Source organism: Nelusetta ayraudi, unplaced genomic scaffold, assembly GCF_046127955.1.
Source record: "Nelusetta ayraudi isolate G7.1 ecotype Tasmania unplaced genomic scaffold, CSIRO-AGI_Nayr_v1 ptg000024l, whole genome shotgun sequence".
Lineage (NCBI taxonomy): Eukaryota > Metazoa > Chordata > Actinopteri > Tetraodontiformes > Monacanthidae > Nelusetta > Nelusetta ayraudi.
In genome coordinates, this window is record NW_027466074.1 from 3,068,625 (window position 1) to 3,077,857 (window position 9,233).

Here is a 9,233-nt window from a genome sequence, read left to right on the forward strand (position 1 = left end):
TTTGATCTGAGCGGTGCAGAAGCCGATTCGTCTCATTTACCTTTGACTGTAAAATCCAGCACATATAAAAACAAAATCCAGCACATCGTACATTATGACCAAGATCACTGAGTTCCTGCCTGAACCATTCTACCTGCTGGAAGTGACGAGGACTCCACACGATTGACCTAATGGACACCCCTGCTTCAAACCCAGTTCCACTCATTTCAAACACAAACCAGTGTCTGCAAATTGAATTTCCAACAGCAGTGAAGTGAAAATCATGACGACAACAACAAGAGTGATAGAAGTTGTAGAGTGAAGAGGGTGAACTGACCTCAGAGTCTCCAGTTTACAATCTGGACTCTGCAGAAAACCACAGCTGAGCTTTGACAACCAGCAGTACTCCAACCTGAATAGAGAAGAAATGATGGAGAGTTTATAACGATGGAATTTTACCAGGGTGTCATCACTCTGAACATCAAAGTGAAACATCGACTTCAGAATCTGCAGCAGTCTGCAATCTGACCACTAGATGGGAGGATTTTACCCACTGTACCTTCAAGCCCAGTTTAGGGCGTGTTTTCATTGCCTCGCCTCACCACGGTTCGCCTCGGTACGATTGCGTTTTCATTGGCTCTGTGATTACGAGACCGTGGGCGGAGTCGACACGGTAAAGCGGGACAATATTTTCCCCAGCATCACTTCTGTGCGATACACAACAGCGCAGCGATGGACAAAGTAGAAGTTGTTTCATACCTGCTGCTCGGTCTGTGGTTGCTTTTCTGTTCAAGAAAGAACACTTTCCCTCACTGAAGTCACAGTTGATCATTTATGCAGCAACATTTATAATTTATTGTTTCGTTTTCCATGCGAGCAAATGTGTAGTTCAACCTTCATATTTTCACCAAAAGTAAACACGAGACGGATACAACGGGAAATAGCGTTTATTTAAAAACAAACAAACAGAAAAACAGACAGTAAACACGCCTCCTTATTTGAAATAGCTGCCCTTGCGAGCCAAGGACGACTTTGTTATATGCCGCGGTGTTTGAGGCTTCCTCGCGGCCAAGAGCCACGTCCTCTCGACGAATCAGTATTTCTTCTCTCCTCAAGACTCCTGGGGTTCCCTAGCTTACCGCGCCTCACGCAGGAGCAACTCGATTTGTTTTCTTTACCGAGCGCTTCGCCATTTGCCGTTTGTCGTTTTCGCGAATATGGTTGAACACACTCGCGACGTCGAGGGCATTCCCGGTTCGCCTGCCTCTCCCCAAAAGACGAAAGTAAACATGTATTGAAAAAGCTGTTTTCAAAAACTGTATACACATAAATGTATTTGTACAACACCAATAGTAGCTACTTGTATTCACGGTAAAATGTACCTGACACGGAAGTTCTGTGTCAAAGGAGTTGGCGTGGATGTCCGCTCTGACAGGGAACATCGACGCGGACACGGAGCCAATCCAGTGCCCTGCTCGTCGCTACGTCACCACTAAACTCGCTTCGTCTTGCTCGGACCCTGGGGGACTGAGGTACCAAAACAGCGCCCCCTACAACTGTGTAGCGGCCAGTGCAAACACCCTAACACCATACCATGGCGAGGCGAGGTGAGGCAATGAAAACACGCCCTTTCATTCATTATCAAAAAAAAAGTGTCTGCAAATTGAATTTCCAACAGCAGTAAAGTGAAAATCATGACAACAACAACAAGAGTGATAGAAGTTGTAGAGTGAAGAGGGTGAACTGACCTCAGAGTCTCCAGTTTACAGTCTGGACTCTGCAGAAAACCACTCAGCTCCTTAACTGATGAATCCTGAAGATAGTTCTCAGCCAGGTCCAGGTGTCTGAGGTGGGAGGGGTTGGACTTCAGAGCTGAGAGCAGCCAATCACAGCTGAGCTTTGTCAACCCGCAGTTCTCCAGCCTGAATAAAGAATCAATATTTGATTTCTTCCATGGTGTAAATGTCATATTCAGAGTCATTTCTCCCTGTTGATGATCCAGATGTGCAGCTGTTGGGATCACTGAGTCATTCCCTCAAAGGAGTCATTGTGCCAGTGGGTTGTCAACACAATAACAACAGCAGTGTGTCAGTCAGTGTGCAGCCAATCAGCAGTGAAGATGGAAAATAATCAGTGAGTCCTTTGTGTGCTTGTGGCTGTTTTCAGTCATCAGAGACTCGTTACAAGTCAAACACATTCAAAGGACAAGATGAAGAAATACTGCTGCACTATTAATCTGCCTCTAATATTTCTTCACACGATCTTCTGCTCAGTCATGTGACCTTCATCACCAATCAACAACTTCCATTGAGCTCCAAAGTGACTGGAGACATTTTCCACACTTTCTTCCACCATCCAAAGTCTTTTCTGGCTGCAGATTGTTGACATGAAAATATCAACAACATCCACTTTGTCTTGATGAGTCTTTAATATCTGCTTCAAAGTCCTCACACTGAGCAGCGTTACACACCAGTTGTCATCTGCTGACACACTGAGAACTTCCAGTCTGCAGTTTGGACTCTGCAGTCCAGCACAGAGCAGCTTCACTCCAGGATCCCTCAGGAAGTTCTCACTCAGGTCCAGCAGTGTGAGGTGGGAGGGGCTGGACTGCAGAGCTGAAGACACCACTGCACACTCAAGCTCTGAGAGTTCACTGGATGAAGGAGAGCAGAGAGAGAAGTTGTGGTCGACATGTGAGATTCTAAAGACAGTGAAAGTGAATCAAGACTCATTAATGTCTGATCATCATCATCATCATCATCGTCATCATCATCATCATCACCATCACCATCATCATGTAAATGGAGGGAAGTCCCGCGGTGGTGCAGCATGTGTTTACATCTGTGGTGCGTGGTGCCGGGACACTGCAGTGGTATGCAAACACTGTTCACCACTGGCACAGTTGATGATCATAAAGTGCCGTCCATTCTATCTGCCCTGGCAGTTTACTGCCATTTTGCTAGTTGCAGTTTACATCCCTCCCGCCAACAACAGCAGTGAGAGGAACGCTGCACTCAATGAACTGTACCAGGCCATCAGTGATCAACAGACAGCAAACCCAAAAGCTTTACCATCCTCACTGGAGATTTTAGTCATGCTGACCTCAAGACTGTCCTTCCAAAAGTCCACCAGCATGTTGGATTTCCAACAAGGGGGGACAACGCTTTGTATGTGGAGGTGTTCCGAGGGAGGAGCAGGGCTCGTGCTCATGTGCGATCAATTCCACGAGGATTGGGACTCTCAAAGGAAATGGGTGTGCGTTTGTGCGTTCGCAACATTTTGAACATCCAGATTTTTTTGTTTCAGGATGAAATCCATGTACGTTTTTGTAAATGAAGCCCCAGGTCCTCAGTGTCTCCACTACAGTGTCCTCAGTGCAGCTTCACACTCCAGTGTGTTCCAGCCACTGAGTGTCAACACGTCCTGTTGTGACTGACAGTGTTGCTCTGATCTGCTGCTTCAACTCAACATGATGCTCAGTTGTGTGTAAAGTCACTGCAGCTTGGAGCTCCACTGGATCAGAGATCCTTCACTGGCGTCTCTTCGGACTCCACTGCATCTTTGATCCAACTGCTGTTTTATTGTCTGCTGCCAAATGAAGGAAGGATGTGATGTGTTTGTGTGTTCAATGTGTTGATTGTGTTGATTGACTGTGTAGTTCCACAGTTTTCATTCATGTAGCCGCTCTTTACCTTTGACGCTCAGGTGTCTTCAATGTCCGTCCGTCATACCAGCACCACTACATCATTCATAAATTGATGAGACGTGGGTTCCATTTAACTCGTTTATTTTCCTTCTTGAGTTTTTGGTTCGAGGCAACACAGACAACGTGAGGTCAAAAGAATTTTTGGCTCACCAACCACTCCGGCTTGACCCGCTTTCCATCAAACAAACATTTCGGACATTTTTTTTTCTTGACCTAAAATAGCTGCGGGTCACCTTTCAAAATAAAATAACGGCTTCGGCATCAGAATCGGATGGTCTTGGTTCCCTTTCTTGAAGAACTTGGCAGTTGTCAGCCGGAAGGCATCTTGCGCTGTACCCCTGACGACGCCATTAACTTCGTCCAGCAGTGCAACGTAGGGCTCTTTCATCAGACGTTGACTGATACATGACTGAATGAATGGCTCGCGGCTTAGCGCATCAGCGACAACGTTCTTAACGCCAGGGACATACTTCAGATCGAAATCGAATGCGGCAAGCTTAGCAACCCATCTTTGTTCACATGCGTCCAAACATGGCTTTGTTAAGATGTAGGACAATGGGCAATGACAATGACCAAACTTGTCACAAATGGCCCATTTTAACGCCAGGAATTCCAACCTGTGCGCTGGATAGTTAATTTGTGATCGGGACAGTGTCTTGCTGGCGAAAGCGACAGGTTGAGCAACAGTCTCACCTGGTGGCACTTGAGACAGGACTGCGCCAATGCCATCAAACGACGCATCAACAGCGAGAACGAAGGGCTCACTGAAGTTGGGGTGGGATAAGGTGACATTGCAAGCTAATTCATTCTTCAGGGTCTGGAACGATTCTTTGCATGCAGCAGTCCAGTCGCTCGCCATAAGCGCTGGTGGAGCAGATGATCGCTTTATCACCTTCCTGCCTCTCATGGCCTTATGCTGCACCTGCCTTCCAGAGAGGAGTCTGAACAAGGGTTTTGCTTTAGCAGAGCAGTCAGCTATGAAGTGCTGATAGTAGAAGATGAGGCCCAGGAAATAATTAATCTTCCTCCAGGAAGGGGTCACACCATCACTCTCCATCAGGTCAGCCTCTCCCACATCCATGATGGCTTTCATCTTGTCAGGGTCCTTCATCACCCCGTCCCCACAAATGACATGTCCCAGGAACCTTACTGACCTCCGCAAGAGATGACACTTCTTGGGGGCCAGTTTGAGTTTGTGACTTTTCAGACGGGAGAACACCATCTCTAGACGCTCAAGCACCTGCTGTTCAGTTGGGGCAAAGACCATCAGGTCAGGTCTGCTAATGGGAGTGGTGAACACGGAACAGAATCAAAGTGCTTCCGCAAGAGACCATAAATGGCATCGGGGTTACAGGTGATGTTAATACCACTGTTCCTGGTCCCAAACCTGACAACATCCTTTGCTTTGCCACCAAGATGAACAAGGATCTCCTCCGCTTGTTCCTCAGGTTGCTGATTCCCCCTCTTAATGAAACTCCTCATGAGCTCCTCCCACTCCTGGACGGAAACAGAGTCTGAGTTGTCTCCTCTGAAGCAGGGGGGCTCCTTCAGCTTTCGATGAGGGACATATTGCAAATGGGACACGTCAAAAGCATTTGTGGCAGACACATTTGCATGGCTAGGTCAAGGGGTAGCACTCTGTAAAGGGGAACTGGCTAGCATATCAGCATGGGCAGGTGAAGGGGCAGCACTGAGTAAAGGGGTAGTGACAGATGCACTGAGGTGAGAGATAATGTCCTGTGCCACCTGCTGGCTGACCTGTTGAATCAATGCATCACCCATCTGACCTACAATACTAGCAGCAATAACATCAGGGGTAGGTGCAGGGGAACACATGCTGTGCCTGTCCGGGACAGGGGAATGCGTGCCCTGGCTAGCAAGGGCATGAGGGTTTGCATCTGAGTTGGGGGGAGGGATAACACCAGTACTGAGCAAGGGGCGCCCAGGTGTACACTGATTACCCAACACTACACCACCCCCCTGAACAGGACTCTCAAACAGTAAACTTGAAGGATGCATAAAACCCCTCCCTCTGCCAGCACCAAAAGGAGTTACAAAAACATTACCCTGAGGATTACTCATCTTTCCAAAAAGTTAACAAAACACAATACCACAAAACAAAAGGATGAAACCACAAAAGGCCTAGACTGGAAACTGAAAAAAAAAAAAAAAAAAAAAAAAAAAAATCAAATAAAAGTACATAAACCCTCTATCTGATGTCTAACACTGCACAAAAGCAACACATCTGACCGACTTCAGTGACCGCAGATGAACAGCAGCAGCAGAACAGTCCCCGGGTCGCTCTGCAGCATCGGTAGCACAACAAAAGAGTCTCGAGTCACGGCACCAATGTGACCTCTCCTATTCTGCCCTGCTTGCTGTATAATGAAGACTTGCAGAAGTCAGGTGTGGAGCAGCAGTTTATTCTCTGAAACAGAATGGGACACAACCATAACTTGCTCCGTGAAACTTGGTCACCTCCTGCTTCATGGGCTTCCTCTGTACTGAAGTAGTGATCGTATAGTTGTTGTTTCTACAATACAAATAATATTAAAAATAAAATAAATTTTTCTACAAAATACAAAAAAAATGACATTCGCAATTTCAATAATTCGCTCCCTAAAGCTCCATTTTTATACACTGTAATATTATTCCAGTTACACACACATACCTGAAACAGAATGGGACACAACCATAACTTGCTCCGTGAAACTTGGTCACCTCCTGCAGAGACAACGTGCTCCGTATGAGAGCTGTGTGCTGCTAATGGACATGCTAGCATGCTAATCGTTTTTAATAGCAATAAAAAAAAAAAAAAAAAACGAACTTTGCTTAAAAAAATAAAAAATAAAAAATAAATGAAAGACACCAGCACACATTTAAACACTGAAACACAGTTACATGAAGCATAGCTCAACTTATTGCATTAATTTCTGTCTCAGCAGGGAGGAGACCGTCTCACCTGCTTCATGGGCTTCCTCTGTACCGAGGATCGCCCAGAATGCAAAGCGCTAACTTCAAAATAAAATACAAAATAAAATAAAAATAAAATATAAAGAGCCAAGGCTGTGCCCCAACCAAGTTTAACATGATTGAACACAATTTATTTTGTGTGTGTGTGTGAGAGAGAGAGTGGATGACGCCTTGCAGGTGCGGTCCTGGATGTCGGCTGCTGATTGGACGCGCCACGGCTGAGAAGGAGGAGCAGTCGAGCCAGCCTGACTGTCATCCCTCCTCCACTCCCAAGTCTGCAGTTAGTCACTTCTGAAATGGTGTTAGAGCACGCAGCCGTTGGTAGTGATGGCCGATGGAGGCTTTGTTGAAGCTTCGACACTTGTTTCAAAAAATGGTTCATTACTCAAGGCTTCAATGACACAGTGCTCGAGGAGGTCATCTCGTGCTCAATAAAATGAAGTGCAATAGAAACGTGTTCATTGTTTCATAGGTTGTTTGGGATTTGATTCGCCATGCATTCTTGTTGGACAACACTACATGGTTGTACGGTTCAATGCTGACACAATAAAATAAAAATGAAAAATAAAGACAATGTCTCTTTTTTGGCACGACTGATTGTAGTAGACTATAGCTCTATACTTAGCCTGACAGTTTGTGCAATGAATTATATTATATCCTAAAACAAGACTAAATAGCCCATAGTTTAAAAATATGTTTAATAGTAAGTGTTCAGTGGGTCAGATGTCAAATGTGATCTATTTAAAATGTAGAATAGATGAGCTAAATAACACATATATAATACACGTTGATGGGAATTGAACCGTCGCCTCAGTCTTGCAAGTCCAAGATTGTCATAATGTACCACAAACCCAAATCACAATCCCTTTTTTCATCGAAGCTGTTTGAGTAGCGTTAGCACACCGTGATTCCTCATCAACTACAGGCCTACACTTCAAATAATTATGAGAAAAATCCAACGTAAAGAGAGCACTTCCATTAGGAAATAGTCAACATGAAATTTCGTCTTCTACTGACACCTGCTGGTCAAATTGAATAGTTGCAAATATTGTGAAGAAGTTGTCATCTAATTCTAATCCTAAACAATATGGCCATTCGAAGTGAAGTATTAAGACAATTAATCAGGTTTGTACTGCTTGATTAAACACATTCATCCCGTTCCAGTGCACTAAAACCCACTTCCCTTCAGGACCGTGTCAGCGAAGCCAAAACTTCCTTGAGTGACGCTGTTTCCCAGCATGCAATGCGAGCTAGCGATTCACAATACTATTTCATCACAAACATGGATGTAAAAAATAAAAAGGGATGAAAAATGAAACTTCAGGAACACCAACCATTGCAATACACGCAGAACTGGGCAGAAGTTTTATATTATGTACACCATAATACAGCCTTCTGGTGGACAAGCCATACTATTTAATCCGTGTCCTCCTATGGCACTTCCGTGGGTGGAAGCTCGTCGTAGAGGTCACGTGCTGGTTGCACGTCACTCCACCGATCACCTCGGGGAAGGTCGTTGCCCTTGCAGGGTACCTGATTCAGGTGAGTCTATGGAAAATATGGGTCAATGTGGTCAGTCGTAACAAGAGAAGCTTGCTGGCAAAAATAATGCACTACAAGTGGATGTGACACTTTTTTTTTGTTTTGTATGAGCATTTAAAAAAAAAACAACATAATAATAATATGGATTTTGACCATGTATGTTTTGGAGTTCATTGAAAGAGGTTAAGATATATATGTATATATATATATATATATATATATATATATATATATATATATATGTGCGTGTGTGTAACTTTAACTAACTTATCTATTTCTATCCATCTATCAAACTTACTATCTAGGGATCTATCTACTACTAACTCTCAAAAAACTAACGGACAACCAAGAGCAACAAAACCAACCTACTGCAATTTGTATATTTTAGTGTGTGTGTGTGTGTGTGTGGGGGGGGGGGGTTAAAATGAGCACAGTGATGGTTCAGCAGCATAAAGTGTATCTTCAGTCGTCGATTGTATGTGTGGGAGTCCCTCAGGTTCAGCCCAGCTGATTTAGTGTTCGGTGAGAGGACCCTTGCGTCTGTTAAGGGGTAAGTGGCTTTCCGATGTTAAGCGAGTAGAGAATAATGTGTTAGATTACGTATTTTTTTTTCCGTGAACGCTTGCATCGTGCTTGTGAAACTGCTCACAAAACTCTTGTCGCCAGCCAGTCTAAAATGAAGCGGCAGTTTGACAAGAAAGCTGTGGCTCAAGTTTTTGAGACAGGCGACCGAGTGTTGGTATTGTTGCCGTTACCCGGTTCCGGTTTGCAGGCTGGTTTTTCTGGTCCGTATGTCGTGGAGCGCAAACTTTCCGATACAGATTATGTAGTGCACACTCCTGATAGAAAACGATCATCCCGCGTCTGCCACGTCAAAATGTTGAAAAGTTACGCCCGGTTCACACAGGACGCGGAAGCGCTGCGAAGTGAAGCGCTGCGAATCGCCAAGCGCTTCCATTCAGCGCCCATGTTAATCAATCAGTGCGTTTACATGCAGAGCTTAATCGGACTAAGCAATCATTGGGTTTTCTCG